An 18,179-nucleotide genomic window follows, 5' to 3' on the forward strand; every position below is an offset into this window, starting at 1 on the left:
CTTCAATACAACTGCTGCTTCTCTCACAATTTCTGCCTACTAGCTGAGACAGCACATAGAACCTTCTTGTATCTGCCTGCAGTGGTCAGCTGAAATGCTGAGAAAACATAATGCTGAAATATATGATATCAGTTTAATAAGGTGCCACTCCCTTACACATGGCATATGGCCATAAAATACTTTTGCATACATTGGACATTGCCAACTTCATTTAATGAAGTTACGCTCAGTGATAGGCAGAGAAAAGTTCCCAATTATATACTTGGAAGCATTCTTAAGGAACTTTTTTCCTGAAAGTAAGCTTTCTTCCAGCTGCAGAAAATGAAGATAGTCATTTCAGAGCCTTGCATTAAGGTAATATATCTATAATAATGGTCCATGAATTACAGCATACCTTTCCTATCTGTGCCTTGAAAATTACAAGCCTAGTGTCACTTAACTTATTAACAATGTACATTTTTATGATCCAGTAGCCTTGTGTGGGAAGAATCACAACTTAGATGAAAAATGGGCAAGTCATCTAATTTCTTTTAAAGCATGCTGATTTTGTTGAATGCATGGAACACTAAGCAACAGAACATCTTTTCTTTTCCTCTCCAATCTTCATTAATATTTATGGTTTAACTTTTATTTGGTACATATTGTGAAGAATATATTTTAACAGCAGACTTAGCTGGCTGCAATACCCTGTCTTCTCTTGTGTAGGTGCAGAAAAATCTAATTGCAGGTGATGTTGTTGTTCTATTTTTGTCAATCTGCTGAAGTTATTTTTTAAATTATAATTTTAAAGGGGAAAAGGAAGAGATTAAATAGCCATATCACAATGTCAGGCTAGCTCTTTACTTCCAATATGTATCAACTTTTTTTTTTTTTTTTTTTTTTTTTTTTTTAGGAATTACACCCATAAAGATTTAAAAAATTATTTGGCCATGCCAAGCATCCTGATTCAGAAATTACGCACTCCAGTTCATGGCTGAAAATAAGTGATATTTTGATCCAAAGAAATAGGAATTGCTGTGCATCTTGCCATCAGCTCCTCAAGTGAGCTCTACAGTGACACTGAGAATAGTCTTGAGACTCTTTCCATAGCCTTTCTCAATTCAAACATCCTATTCAGGATGAACGTGAATGGTGAATGGCAAAGAATGTACCTATATGAGTGGTAAAGAACTGTACTGTGGGAAAACAGTGAGGATGAGGATTCTATGTGACAGTCATAAACCAGCAAGGTTATTACATGAGTAGTGAGGTGCATTTCACTCCTGAGTGAGAGTTTATCATTCTTTAGCAGCTAGTCCTTTTTTTGAGGACTAGATGAAGAGCATTGGTGGCTACCAAAGGAATATGTCTGGTCCTCCTTGATGAAAAGATAATCAAGGGATTGGAGTAAGGATGGGTTCAAAATCCTCGTGTCTTGTGGAAACTTCAGTGATAAGGAAAATGAACTGCCTTTGCTTATCAACTCATTGGGTAAAAGCAACATATAGCACTTTTAACCTGTCCTACTATTGAATACACATATGCTAATAATCCTTTTGATACTAATCTGGAATGGTTTCGTTTCTCAAAAGCAGATTTTTTAAAGAGAAGTAGAAATGTTTAAATGGTACTCACTGAATATGCAGTAATCAAATTCATGAAAGTCTTCATGTGGTACACAATGGTATTAATTATATACAAGTGAGTGGAGCACAGCTGAACTACTGACTTTTTTAGCACCCTCCTTGACATTTGGGTTTTGAAGCTTTTTAGACTAAAATTGTTTGGCTTGGATCATAAGTTAGAAAAGTATGTTTTTTTTTCTCTATATCACAGCAAGAAATGCAGAAATGTACTGCATATTTTAGAAAATAAGTAGAATTACTACATATTTTTTATATCAAGTTTTTGGAATATATTTCAAATTACAAACGGCAGGGAAATTTCATACAAAAAAAAATCAGATACAATTAAAGCAAGTGTCATTTTCTCCACGAGTATACTTTAGTTGCCTTTCATAAAACCCATAAAGAAACATTTTGTCAACTAATAATTTAAAAAAATTGACTTGTGACTCAAAGTGTAAAAACAAAGCATTTTTTTCAGCACATGTAACACAAGAGGTTTTTGCAGCATAGTTTCAGAACTCTTTCTTGGTAAGAAACCTTATCTAATCCTGTTTCATCCTTTAAAACTGCCTACACACTAATCTCAAGGGACAAATTTAATACTTTGCAACAAAGGGAATATAGCCCTTTCAGCTTGAATAGAGGAATTGTTAGGACACCACGTGAGGTATGAATAACATTGTAATGCTGCCTTTTACTTGGCAAAGGAAAAAAAAGTCTTCTCTTGCAACCAAAAGATTAGACTTTCTTCCTTGGGTTAAATTTTTTGACCTGAGCTATATCCCAAGACATCTATTTTTCTGTTGTATTTGGGTCTTCTACCTCTTGTGAAGTAAACACTGAGCAAATATAAGTAAACAGTTTGTTTTAGCTGAAGATAGAAAAGCACTGTTTAATTGAGTTTTGGTGATAGATGTGCTCCAAATGGTGCAAACATCTTTGACATAGTAAAATAATATTGTCTTATGACATGTGTAACACTACATAAAGAATATTAATTTAGCACTTTCTAAGTTTACAGTGTTTAGGTGAGAAATTATAAAAGAAACCCAAATGATCTAATGTGGAAAAAACCAAATAGAATTAGACAACTTAGTTCATTAGTAATAAGGATAAATATTTTTTTATCAATTTTGAGGCTATAATTTGAATGCAAAAAGAAATATAATTTTTCTTATTTTTCCATCTTATAGTTGTGTAAGGTTAGTTTAATCTTGTCCAATATGTTGTTTCTAGATTTTAGATTGTTATATATATTTCAAATAATACACACCGTTTGATAAAGACAAGGCCTTTCTTATCATGATGTAAATATAATTTAACATTCTCTCTAATTAAACACTCTGTCTAATGTACATCTCTTCATATACTGTGTGTAGCTTGTACCTAATAGGCTGTATGAACAGTAAATATATTACTGCAGTTATATTTGGTTATGACAAAACATATGAAAATGTAGTAAATATTGCTGCAAACTGTTTTTTTCGTCATACACAATACTGTAACAATGGAATTTAGGAATAGTAGCAACGGGGTTACCAACTAGATTATACTGGGTCTGACTCTTTGCTATATCGAATTAAAAACTGTTTTTGTTTTGTTTCCTCTTGTCAAGAAGGAACTTCGTGAAACAGTATGTAGTCAATGGCAACAGTTACTTGTTGCTGGTGAGAAGATAATTAAACTCTGAGATCACTCATAACTGGACTTAAAAATAAAACCAATATTTTCTTTCTATTTGCATTAAAATTTGATTTTTAAATTTCTATTTACCGAAGTGATGGATGATTTCCTTATCAGCAATTTGAAATTAAACATTTATAGGGATATCCAGTTCCTATATGTTTTGCTTAGATGGTTTGGGTTGTCTTGCCTCCATGTTGCCAAAACAAATTGCATTACTCTAGTTCTCCTAATTCAGCTTACACTTAAATGCATAAGAAAAATTCAGAGATTATTATTTATTATTTTTTACATTTCACTGCAGTAAATCAAAACCTGTAGATATACATAAAAATCTTTCCTATTAGTTGCCTTTAATCAAATAGTTTCCATGAGACAATGTCCTGCTGAGGAATTATCCCGCTGTGGTCAATGCTTCTCAGGGACGTGAGCTGCAAACTCACTCTGCTGGATGTACAGCAATGGACGAGACATTTACACTCTTCATATCCTAATGTTTTCCATTAAAGTCACATTTCAGACACAAATAGGTCTGATAAGGATAAGAAGTCCTCCATAAATACAGTGTTGTTTTTCTTAAAGCAGAACAGGAGCTCTGGTGGTACTTTGGGCTTTATTTGCTTATTTGTCTAAAGCACTGCTTTCTGTTTCAGGCAGCTCCTTCTCAGGTTTTCCTGGCCATGGCTGGGGGCTGGCACTAGGTGATCTCTAAGTTCCATTCTAACCCCTTAGCGTTTTATGACTCTATGACTGTGCCAAAAATTGTGATCAGTTGGGAAGCTAGCCTGGTTTCAGTTCTTTAAAAGGTAAAAAGTGTAGTAAAAATAAACAGGTCTGATTATTTCCTGCCTTGCTGCTTGTGGAGTTATTTTATCTGTACAGAGTGCATACAAAACACCATTCTTATTTGCTGCATTTTATAACTCTGTATCCTTAAATAGTGAATTATTTAAAGTGATGAAAAGTCAGCCCCACAGTTGTTACAGATAGAGTAATATAATCTAATTTATTTCAAAGGAATTATGTGCAGTACACCTCCATGCTAGAGGTGAACTCAACTTAATGAACCAAAAAAGAGGGAAACACAAATACTAACTGCAGTCTTTTGTAGCAACAAATGCAAAATACTCTATCATATCAGGTTCAAACCCTAGAAGTCCAAATCTAAACTGGGGAATTATACCTTACTACAGCAATTTCCAGCCTATGGTGGCAGAAGAAAGTTTCCAAGCTTAAACCCATTAAATTAAATTGTCTCTATTTTCAATAAAAATCACTTCTATATCCTCACTTCCCATGAGAAAAAGAAGAGATTAATAGTGTGTCTAGTAAGTGAGGTACTTGCTACTGAATTTTAAATGAAAGGGATGATCTGCTTTATTCTGCTGATTACTGTCAGTATTATCAACTATTTTAAAATTTTAATCAGAGAATAGTGCAAAGTTTACATGCAAAACCCATGGCCATCACACCTTTTGATTTGCACACTTCATGGACAGCAGTTACAATATTTCTGTCACAACTTTCAAAAAGAGACTGCAGATGAGACCTTTGCTTACTCTAGAGTTTATGGATCATCTCACAGCAAATTATGCATAAAAGGACTAAGCTCTTTTATATAGGATTGTAACTTCTGGCATGTTATAATGATTCTGGCAGATCATTATAAGTTATTTTCTATCAAACATGTTCCTAAGGCATTGTTATGTTGTGAATCTGGGTGACACTAAAGTGGATTTGGTCGAACTGGGATTACCGAGAGTTGATGACTGGAGAGTTATAATCAAAAATCTGCAGACGGCTTAGAAAAGGATCTGTAAAGATGTCACTTTATATTAGGCACCATCCACTGTCTCAGTTAATAACATATATAAGTATTCAAGTTTATTCCACAAAGTTAGTAATAAATAATGAGGGAGGTCGACTTGAAGGAAAAGTTAAGATAGAAATACATGAAAGTGAAGTGGAAAAGTTTAGGAAGCAATATCACAAAAAATTGTGGTTCCATATTCAAGAACCAAAATAGATGCAGCTAATATTTATTATGTTTGCTGAAAAATCCATTTAGGTTTATGATTTATGTTGATTTATATCAATAAAAAAGGAAATGGAAAATAAATGGAAATAAATGCAATTAATGTAAATTGTGCATTCAAAACTCAAAAAAGGAAGTCAGAAGGTGAAAGATGCAAAAGAAGATTCTATGCCTACATGGTTCCCTTCAATATGAGGATTAAATGAATACTAGTAACAAAATAAATTATAGTAATGGTGCTAACATATTACAAGGTGTTGCTGATATAAAATAGTAAAACCATAGAAAATATTTTAACTAATATCTCTAATTTGGGGGAAGAATATTGCTGACTTTCTTTCGTAAAGCAATAATGGAGTATTGCCCACCTGCTGTACAGACGTTTAATACGTGTGTAATACAGAAATTCATACAAGGAAAGAACTTCAAGGGATAGCATTTGTTTATCAGAATATAGAAATTACTTCCACCATCTGAGTACATAGCCTCTTACTAAAGCTTACTCTTGACAGAATGGAACTTCAGGAAGTATAGGTAAATTACACAGCATGGCAAGAAAGAGAAATGAAGCCATCCAGACTATCATAGACCACTAACATTTTAATAAAAGAAAGCTTGTGAAAAAGCTGATAGCAAATTCAGTTGTCAAAGAATTAAGTATAATAATTCCAGTAGCTTGAGTCTACAGAAAATATGTCATTTCAGATAAAAGTAATTTCATTTTTTGATGAGATTTCAAGATTCATTGTTAGCAGTAATTGTATAAAATGTAAGAGACTCCAGTTTTGGTTAGATGTTAACGAACCAGCCAAGTGACAGATTTAAAAAATGGATGTCAATGGAAAATAATTGTCAAGAGGAGTGTTTCTGTAGGCTTCCCTGGGGACTGGAACAAGACCCAAAGCTTTTCATGAGAGATATTTAATACATTACCTCAAGAAAATTTCCAGGTGAAAAAACTTTGTAAAGTGATAAATAAAGTCAGAATTATTCTTTTAGAGGAAAATACAAAGCTGAAAGGGCCCACCAGGTCCTCTTCTATGTGTTTTAATGTAGCTGTTAGCTGAATTCTCTGAATTATTCTATTTTAACCAAAAATCTATCTCATAGAAATCTCCAAGCATGTTTATGAATATGCTCCACATAATCCACTACACTGCAAAAAACCATGTCTATCCTGAGAAAAAAAATTGTTCCAGTAGTTATCTAATTGTTTAAAATGGGTGCTTTATCTTGAGCCTGAATTTGCCTTGCTTCGTGTTGCAACTACCACCTTCAGGTGTGGTAATGCAGTTTTCAGTGAGCTGGACAGGCTTGGAGGTATTTCTCTCTTCCTTTACCGCTAGTTTGGGTTTTAACCTATCTACATTAGATAAACTCATTTTAGGTAGGGTGAGTCTAGCCCTACAGCTCATACCTAAAGTTTACCTGAGAGACTCAGGGAAAGGAATTGCCATTGTTAGAAACATGGTAGCTTGGTCGTGTTTCCACTGAGATAAGTCCTGACATTTAGGACTGTAAGTGAACGTACCACTGATCTATGCTATCTACTTTGGAAAATTACAGTGGGTTCCATGTAGCTACCTAAATACTAACTTCAGCTCCTGTGCAGAGATGCCAGAGATGAAAAAACACTTGTGTAAATAGCAATAGAAATCAGAAGATGAAATTGACAACTGCAATCAAACAAAACCATTAAAGAACATTAAACCACTAAACTCATAAGGTTCTGCCTCATGGGAAACAGATTTCATTCTCCACAACACCCAGAGAGATGCTGTTTGGCTAGCTAGGGACACTTGTTTGGAATTGAAGTTTCTAAGCATTAGTAGGTCTTGTTTGATGATGGCAATTTTTCACACTGAACACTGGTTCATAGGGATTGAGGATCTTCAACTGCTGCTAATTTTTGAATGAATGCAAGAGTATTTAGGTGTTCTCCAGATAGATCAAAAGAAAATCAACTGAAACCAAATATTGGATAGCATCCACTAGTCACCAACAAAGCAAAATTTAAAGTTGTAAAACAGCATTAAAATTTATAAACTTTACCCTTTCTCATTAGTTTCCATCCTCAACCCCTATGTAAACATTAAAGAATCATCAGAGCCTATCAAATGGACAATTGGGATGGATTTCCTAAGAGCTGGGCCATAAATGCACATGCTTTCACCACATGCCAAAAAGGGCAAAGAACAAAAGATGAGGCATTCTATTATGTCACATGGTGTCTATGCTTAACATTTTGACCAAAATAAAAGATTTATTTTAATCCATTAATAGTTGCAATATCTCAGGTTTCTTAAGTATCATTATGGTTTAAAACACATCAAGGGACTATTCAGTCTTTCAGAGAAAGATGCAGCTCAGCACATGGGCAAAAATTTTGAACATAAATTAATTCTTATACAGCATTCAAACACTATAAAGACAATTGATAACCTGACTATATAAGCATGCAGACCCTCTTTGAAGGACCAGATCTGTCACAAACAACTTTTACAACACTGCTCTACAATTTGCTTTTCACAAAATCTGCAGCCCAGTATTACAGATGCAAAAATAATTTAGATTTAAATAAGCTTATTATATTAGGTATAAACAAGCTGCCAACATTTTTAAAAAAGATAAACCATAGGATGGCAAAAAACTGTATAGGTACCTGAATCTGCAGTTCATTGAAGTAATAAGTCAGATTCTTTTATGACTGCAATCTCCAATGTCTAAATCACTCAAGGTGAGAAATTGAGAGGTAAAGAAATTATTTATAAAAGTCTGAAACAATGGTTACTACCTTGCTTACTTTGCTTTTACTAGTATGCTGCTTGTTTACACAGAAATTGTACTTTCCAGAATACCTTTATTTTTTATCCAACAAAGCTAATATTTTTGTTTAAGCAATAAATTTTAAGTTCCTAATATTTGCGCTTAACAATTTCTAAATTACTCTACAAATTAGCTTCACTGTCATCCAGGCTTAAGTTTCTGAGAGAAATAATGTAATATATAAAACTTGAAGAAATATGTGTCAGGTTATTTTTAATTTACACAAATAAATTGTGTATCTTCACATCTAGCAATGAGAAATACCAAATCGAGTTATAATACCACGCTCTGGTTACATTATAAATTAGAAAGAATCTGAAAAATAAAACTTATCATCCAAAAGATGCAAGACAGTTTTAACTTGGGAAAAATCACTTTCAAGGTTAAAATTTATTTTTAGTTATTAGTTCAGGTATGTTTTTATTTTGCTCAGATCTTTAGAAATATTTTTATTAAGGATTAAGAAATATATAAAACCTCTGATGAGTTTTTAAAGTCTTCAATTATCTACTAAATTAAAGAAATATTTGTGTGATTATTTGGTGCACTGGTACAAGAGTCGTTCTAGGAGACTAATTAAGGTAGTAGCAAATGAAAGGAAAATTAAAAGGTTCTTATATTGTCAGTCAACTCTGCTTATTTTGTAATACAAGTTTCTAGTGTTGTTCCCAACTGTCAGTGCTGAAAGGCAACATGTAGCCATAGGGAAAAAAAGTTGATTTCTATTCCAGTTTGTACTTCATCAGCAAAATGTTTACTAAGGTCTTGTTTTTCAAAGAATTGCATTTTCATGGGGTTCCTAATACAAGGGTCCTTGTAAACTATGAATGTGTGTCTTAGGGGTAGGATCTTGGTATCTTGTCTATTGGTATGCGTGCTGCTACCAGACTTTGATATCAAAAATAGAGTTTACAATGATGGTTTTTCAAACAGTAAGGAAAAATTGGCCAATTTAATATGCAAAACATGATGAAATAATATAAATCTTTCCAGCAATGGCTGTAGGCTGCTATTCTCTAGGGCAGGACAAAACAATGGCATTTTAAAATTTAAGATCTTTCCATAGCATCTCTAATACACCAGTCTGTCCTCCAACTCCTCCAAAGGGGCAAACCATTCTTTTGCTTTTGCCACCTCTACTGCAGCAGCAGGGACCTGCATCCCTTTCATCAGGAACCAAACTTTTGCCTTCACAAATGACCTCAATGGCCTTGGGGCCAATAGAGCACTGGAAATCTGGTCAAATAAAAAGAAAATCCTGATGATTTGTAAGGCTGGATATTTCTTGTCAAACACTGATGGATTCCATATAGAATACAAATCAAACTTCAGGTGAAAGTGATGGACTAAATGATTTGGCCTCCTCTGCAACCTTGTTTATTTTGGATATGTAGACTTGACAGTTGTTGTCCAACAGAAATACTAATTAAATACTTTGTGTGCAGCTAATGCCAGAGAAACTGTTAATTTTTTAATGAAAAAGTTAGAAGAAAAACTTCTAGAAATAGAATTGCTTCAACTTTTATATAGAAGACTTAGAACTTTTTTCCTATGAAATTCACTGCTTGTGTAAAACTTTTCTACAGTTAATTCCATGGTGGATTATGAGAAAATATATTCAGCAGTTTCAAAACTTCTCATTTTAATAAATTCTTAGTCTATACAGTTACTTGTTTAGTGTATTCACTTCAAGGAAAAAACTAAATTGCAGGTTCAACATTTGAAAGCTAGTATATAATATTTGAAAAAAATATTTTCCTACTATACATTTAAAAGCAAGCCACATTTTATCTCTTAACATTTTTTAAAAGTATCAAACAGAAATTTCATAATAAGAAGGACATTTCATAATCAGGAATACAAAAATATGTACGTCACTAATGAATTGCTTAGTCCTCTGTTTCATATAAATTATGTAGAAAATATGGGTTGGAAAGTATTTTTAGCAATTTTTAAATAAACAAAGTGGGAAATTGTTCCCACGAGGCTTCATTAAAGGCTTTATAAAGGCTTATGAGAATTAGAAGAGATGAAATCAATATATTGACATTGCTTCATTCAATGGTTTATCATCCTGTAACCTTTAAACAGTGAAACACAATTAATAAATTCTTGTATCATTTTTCCTGTTTTATTTTAGAAATTTTCAGCATATTTTAACATCTCATTTTTTGAAGCAGCAAAATACTCCAATGTATAACATTAATAAGCAGTGATAGACTTTACTGTAAATATTACCTCTGTTGCCAAGTAAAGTTACATACAAAGCAGAACATTGCAAACATGCATTCATTCATTCTATTGGTAATGAAAACATGGGTCTTTTGTATTTTTATTCATGTATGGTTTTTTCTGTGGCCATATGTTTTATTAAAATACTTACAAAGCAACATTAAAACTGTAATGGTTCTATTTGATTGTGTGTTTTGTAATGCCAGCTTGTCAATAATGTTAGGATTTTCCCAACATTAAGAGCTGCTAAAGTACATCTCCAAACCTTCAGCATGCTTTTATTCCACAAACAGAAATTCCTAATAAATGAAAGGCAAGTTAAAGTGTAGACCACCGTTGAAATGCCATCTATAATGGCTCTCTATCTGATGACTACTAAGAATATTTTGATGCAATTGAAAATTCTCTCACTGATGTCAGCTCTCATTTAATTGCAGTTACTGAGGTATCAGTTTTTCAAAACAGAAAGATTGACCAGAAATTGGGAGAAACTAAGCTCAGGTACTGCATCTCTGTAGTCAGGTCTACAACCACTTGGTTCAAGGGTAGCAACAGTGAGATCTGTGCTAGTCCAATCCAGTATGCCAGCATGTACCAGACTTAAATCTCTCAGGGCAGATGCAAAAGTAACAAGCTCATTGATATTAAATGTGGTGTAGGCTGAAATTTATAAAATGAAGCTGCAGGTAAAAAGGAAGTTCATGGCCAGATTTGCAGCATCTCTGAAATACCAATGCCTTTACTGCATGAGATTTAATTGGAATTTCAGGAATACAGCTATTGAATTAAGTGTCAATATTCTTATATTCTTTTAATATGCATGACTAAAGGGAATTCATCATGAAAGGGAAATGGTACATCTGTGAAAATAAAAAAAAGGGGTAGTGTAACAAAATGGTTAAGCATAAGACAGTAACCAAGTTTTCTTTGCTTGTTCTCACTGCATTTCATTCATAGTGACTGTTGGCAGCACTCAGTGTGTGGGGTTTATATATGTATTTATAGATATATACATATTGCTTATAGAGGAAGCATAGACACTTGAAAATAATTTGGTTTTATCAAATCATTCTACAGAGGCCAACTTGTCCCTTTTAAAGCTGCAGTTCTTGAGCCGGAGACATCAGAACAAGATTTGTCTTCAGATTTGTCCAAAGATGCCTGATAAAAACAGGGAGTGTTGTTTTCTAAGCAAGTTAATTAAATTGAAAAAAAATCCTTCTGTTCTAGCATTACACATATAATACCACAAAGCTTAGTAAGTTGGTCAAACCTGAAGCTCTAGCACAACTCATTGTTTTAAAATGAAAGCTCTTTGGTTCACATTAGTTTTGCAACTTGTGTTACCATAATATTATAAGAAATTGTAATAATACAAGAAAAAGAAGAATTGGTTTTAGCAGTTTAAGCCTTCTTAAGAACTGGATTATGAATGATTAAAATCAGAAGATTAAGTTGATTATTGAACCTCTAAACTTCTCACACTTCCTCATTTTTGTTATTTTTGTAACTGATGAGCTAGACTGACAACACTATGACACAAAAATCCGATTTACATGTCTGTCAATGCAATGCAATTAGTTTGGTGTTATGATGAAACATTAGTATAGGTTTTAATAGAAGTTAGAATATTTTTGTAGCATCATGACATTTATTACATCTATCTCAATAGCTACCACCTCTTTTCTAAATATAAATTTGTGTCTAAAAACAAAAATATCTGCAAACTGAAAAATGAATAGTTCTTTTTGTACAAAAATGTCACAAACCAGATTGAATATTGATCGAAGGAAAAAACCTCCCAGCAGATTCTGTGGACAAGAAGGATCTTTATATATCTAAAACTACATGTCTGATTCTGGCTACAGAAGAAGCCAGAAGAACAGCTCATATTTGACATAGAACCTGTGAAAATGAGATCAGAGCTGAATCATGGTGATTTCGAGATGACCGAGGATGACTTTCCATTTACTGTACCACAGCTGCTTTTTTAAATGAAAGAAAAAAAGCCCAAAACTATAGCAGATACATTAAAAGGAATAATCAAGGTAGTAGTGTGGGTTAAACACAACTCCTGTTTCTTTACCACAGATTCTAACTACAAATATCAGCCCACGAGATTTTTAGACAATGCATAAGAAAAATGCTGGACAGGTGGACAGATGATAGCTCCTATCAGCATACAGCAAATTCTATCTAGAATACAGATATTCATGGTTAAACTTGCCAGGTAACCAGGAAACCTGTGGGGGGGGGAAAGGGGGAGGAGGGGAGCAGGGTGGGAGGTGATACTGCTAAAGAGAAACAATAATTTTCTTCAGTGCTTCTTTCTCAGACTTCAGCCTCTGTAAATTAACATGACAGATGTATGATCTGGGAATCTTTCCAGATTAATTTTTAAGAAATTAAAGCATTCAGCACTGGTTATGCTAGAAATATTTTGGGTTTACTTTTTTTTTTGTCTATCACAATGCCCCAAAAGCTTACAGATCCACTCTGATCTCACCCTTGCTTACTTGAGAACTTTGACAATTAAACCTGGTTACCAGGATTCTAAGCAAAATTTGCTTTTCTTATTTCCATAAAGACCAAAATCTATTCCACAGAGAAGTTTTCAGATTGATGAGTAAAATTAACAATGCACAGGTGCAGGTCTGCCAATGAAATATGGCGAAAGAGGAACTGGGTAATGCAGCTGAGTGCAAGGCACGGCCAGAGCAGAACTTTTGAGTGCTGTTTTGCTCATCTACTCAAAGAAGCTGATATTAATGCAACCCATGCACTTGCATATACAGAGGAACATTACTAAGAAATTTCGGTAAGCAGGTTGCTTTGATCAAAAAACAATTGTAGTTATTTTGCACTAGATGAGGTAAAAAAAGTGAATGTCAAAGTCAGAAAAGACAAGGACTATAGATGGGAATTATTTGCATTGTAATGCTATCTACAGACCACAAACTACAGGTGCCACAGAAACAGAGCAGAGACATGGCCATAGCTCAAACCAGATCATATACTAAGTGAAAGAATACAGCTTTACAAGAAATGGAAGAAACAACAGGAAAATGACTGTTTTCCTGGTGGCAAACTAAGCTATGAAAAGATTGAGGGATAAATGTATGCTGTGAAGGCTTTGAACAATTATTTTGCATATCTCCTGGAAGAAATAGGGTCACAAAATTTGAAAACACGTGTTCTTGAGTAAAGTGCCCCAGCTTCTTAAATACAAATTGCTTGGAGTATGCAGAATTACTTAGGTGCCAAACCTACAAAGTGGTTAAAACTGAAGTCTCAAAAACAGGCCTTTCCCCATCTCTTACATCTATAGGACTTATTTTGTCAGTTCAAGTCTCATGTGAAGAAGGACTGGAAACAACTCACCATATACTCGGGAACTTTTTCACCTACTGCAGCTGCCTGAAAGGTAGATTTCTAACCAGCAGTCCGGGTTCCTGTATAGTTAAGAGAGATACAAATATTCCAAAGGGTGAACCATCCGTTTTAAAACAGTATGAATAACATTGTAAGATGCTTTTCTTTCTCATTTAGCTGTCAGGGGAACCCTGACCATCTCAGAATAGATGCATACTGCTATATTGAGTATGCAAAGACCATTTCATTAGATGGAAATTGTTAAGGCATAAGTAGAACACAATTTGCAGGGATTCATTTTTTATAAATATATTGAAGGCAAAAATTCAAGCAGCAGAACAGGCTGAGCTACAGAAGCAGCCTCCATCAGGATGTGAGTTGCTAAATCTGGTTTGTTTATTTAAAAGCAGATTAAAAAGAGATTTTTTAAGAGTGTAGAAATATATAAAGTGAAAAAAATATAGGTGATGTTTTACTCTAAGAAAACAAAATTCAGCATGACTCATATATGAAATTTCATTTCAGAAAAATGAAAAACTAGATGTATTAAGACAAGATATAAACTACACATTGACCATGACAACATGACTGGAACAAAGAACCTCTTTATAAATTCAAATCTTTGAAGAAAGTTGGGATAACTTTTTAAAAGTGTGCTATGAGCTAAGTAGGCTGCATTAAACAAAACGATGGTAGGAGTCTAAACTAGCTTTAAAATCTCTTCCACTTCAGAGGCCTGGCTGACTAAAAAGTCATTAATGACAGAAATCTTTGGATGACTCAAATTATAACACAATTAAGAGGGCAATGCTCTTTGTTACAAGAGGGCACCTAATGTACAGTACACTTATTTCACCTCTTGAGGTATGTGAATTCTTCCAGCTGTAGATGCCTCTTTCTTAAACCTGTGACCTTGCAAAAGCAAGAAGCTCCTTTTTTGCCTGAAATTGTTTTCTGGAGTATAATCTTTGCAATAGAGTTTTAATGTTAGAGAGAGTCTCTGAACTCATTCCCCATTCATATCCACCTATTTTGCAACTGTGCCAGTTTGAAGGGAACAGTGTCAAGCTCTTCTCACAGTGCTACACGGCCTCACAGAAAAAAACTGATTTAAGCATGTATTTCCATTTTAAAGGAGTGTTCAAGAAATAATCTAATTTTATCCAATCTTTGCATTGAACCTTTTCCAAATCTGTCTGTGGTTTTCAACAGAACTAGATTTTCTCTTATTTCATTCTCATCACCTTTCAAAGATTCTGTGACTTTATTTCCCTTTGAGTTGGTTTGCTCTACATGCAGTTTCTTGATACCTTCTAAGTCTCCATTTAACTTTTGTGTTTTATGCAAAATGATTTATTTTTGATTATTGTAAAAACACTGGTGTCTGGCCATCTCTCCTGCTGGACATCAGACTGTTAGACGTCAGCCAATACAATTCAATAAAAAGTTTTATTGATAGGCTCTTCTGCCTTCCTGTTCCCCATATGTTTATTATGTATCTGCTTTTCATAGTATAGATACATTTCAAGGAGTCAAAGGGAAAAGCTTGAGACAGCTCTGTTTCCAACTGTGTCATGGTTATTGCTTTGTAAATTAAAGCATAGATTGTAATGTGTTGTGTGTTTGTTTTTTCGTGTGGTTTTTGTGTGTGTGTGTGTGTTTTTGTTGTTTCTTTTTTCTAACACAGCTATTGCTGTATTGACACTGGGGAAATATGTCTGTTTATTGTAGACCAAATAGTTTCCTTAAAACATTCTAAACACATGCAAAAGTTCATGATGCATAATGATTTGAGTATTTCTTTTAGGTAGGTGTTCTGTATTTCAGAGGATCCATATGTGCTACAAACAGTGAACAATCAGGAACACTCACTGATTATGATATGATTTTTTTTTGGCAGCCTCTTTCTGTTGCTCTGACAGAATTGTAGTGATGCATTAGTCATTTGCATAGAAAAGATCTTGGTCCATGACAGTCATTTATTGGTGGTGCCATCTGCACTTTTTGTGAGTTGATTCTAAGATAAAAAAGTATATTTGGTTCATTGGTACTTTAAAATTTGGATGCAGTCCTAGTCCTTTTCAGATAACAGTGAAAAAATAAATAAAAAGCATATCTTGCTTTCTTATTATGAACTAAACCTTAGGAATTAATTAGAAGGACCGAAATAAAAATTCAGTTGAATCATAAAATAGCTCACAAAGATCTCTGGGTTTTTCACTGTATCTCAAGGCATTTGGATTTCTGTAATACACAGTTCCACATGAATTTTCAAAGTGCCCATCATTCTTCCTGAAGCTATTTACATAAATTGTCTTGTGCAAAACCCCAGCCTTAACAGCATTAAAGCTATGATTCCTCCTCCTTGAAGCCTCTTCTTATTTGCATGATAATCTTGTACATATTTCAGGACAAATCTAGAGCTCAGTAAGAAAATATTCTTTTTCTGACCATGCTGTCTGCAAATGGAAAGAAACACACTCCAATCAATTACTAGTAGAAACAAATTCCTTAACTGAGTATTCTTCCCTGTGACTGTTCTGATCCTATTAAGTGCACTCTAGAGGATGTAAATTTAAGAAGCATCGTCTGTTGCTGTTGCCATGATAAGATTCATGGAGTTTGCAGATCGTTGAATTAATTAGGCTCAGGCTCATGCAGGGTTTTTTATATTAGTGAGCATGTACTGAATCCAGAACTAAAGAAAAAAAAATCTTACACTGACTTACAGAAGTTCTTACAATCCTTTGCACTTGATGAAAAACAGGACATTGGAGAGTCAGTCTGAACAGGACCTCTTACCTCAGAATAAACTGCATAGTGCCCATTGCCAGAGGCAAAGTTGTGGACTGCCTGATGTTCAGATATTTAAATAAAGAACATAAAGAGAAATTTTGACTGCAGTGATGAACTCTCCCTGACCTAATTAGATTGGAATTTCTACCATGGATTTTAAGCAAAGCAATTTTAAAGTTCTGAAATAGTGAAAAAAATTAAGCACCATTCTGTAGCAGCAATTGATATGCAGCATTAAAGCATTTGGGAGTTCCTGTTCAAGGGAATTTATGCTATGGTTACAGAATGAGCTAGTAAGAAGGATGAAGAAGTATTTTTTCCATCAAGGTTCATCCAGACAACTTTATTTCTTCTGATTCCACTATTTTTCAGATGCACGGTACATAATGGTTGATAAAATAATTCCTCACCTGAAGTTGGGACATTCATGAGAAAAGCTCAGGCTCTAGCTCCAAGAGATTTTTCAGCCTTATATAGTCTTGCCATCTGACAAAGGAAATTCTTCTATTAGCAATTTCACCTTGAGTTCTGGGGAGCTATTTTGAATCTGCTGGAAGTACAAGTTTTTTGCACTGCAAGTGAGGAATTTTTTGCCTGAGATAGTCAAAGGACAAGATATTTAAGAATTTAGATTATTTTTTCAAAATGTTTCTGACAAGTACTTAGGAATTTATTGTATAATTATTTTTAATTTTTTAAAAAATAATTTTAAGATAGACATGTTTTTGTTTCAAACTTTAGGCTAGGAAAAATCATTAATATTTAATAAATAGTTCAAAATACAAAAAATTAAAAATAAGAAAAATTCCTGAATACTTCTGAAGGTATTTTTTGCCTTGTTTAGGGATGACATTTTTTTAATCATTCCATTAATATAGGGTGGGAAAATGAAACTATTAGATGGCTAATCTATAGCCACAGAGGAAAAGAGTGTTTTACTTCAGATTTTTCTTGATTCTGTAAGTATTTCAAGTAGAAGTTTTAAAAGGCTATTGTACATTTTTATACAGTAATATATCTTAAAACGACTCTTCCCTCAACAGTGAATAAGTAAGGCAAAATATGATTCCTTCTTCCAAATGCCTGAATCTTAAACTACAGAAAAATATCAAGAATTATGATAACTGCGCTCCATTTCTGCCACTTGTGATTTTTTATGAAGAAAATTCACGTAACATATAACTTTGATTTTTCCTTGCAGGACTCTGTTTAATCATCCTCACCATAGCTATAATATACATATGGAAAGTACATGCTTTAGTTGGGTTATAAATTTAATGAATAGTTCTGAAAGGTTCTGGGATCCTGAGAAGGAGGGCCTCATGTAAGTATAGAATACTATTAGATGTCTTGCTTTCTTCTGCAAGGAACAATGCTTAATTGCTCTTCCAAATACGCCTCTCCAAGGGAACCCGACATGTTTGAGGAACACAAGGGGGACCTTCTATTGTGGAGTGCTCTAACAGGCTCTAAGCAAAGGGGTAATAATGGCTGAATTCCCTTGAGAGAGGAGGGCAAAGTAATACAGAAAAAAATGACAGAATACCATTCCGCCACATCCTTCTCTTTTGTCTGAGGCCGAGCTACAGGAACTCACAGCAACAAGGGGTCTTAGACAGTGACAAGCC

Source organism: Melospiza melodia, chromosome 6, assembly GCF_035770615.1.
Source record: "Melospiza melodia melodia isolate bMelMel2 chromosome 6, bMelMel2.pri, whole genome shotgun sequence".
Classification (NCBI taxonomy): domain Eukaryota; kingdom Metazoa; phylum Chordata; class Aves; order Passeriformes; family Passerellidae; genus Melospiza; species Melospiza melodia.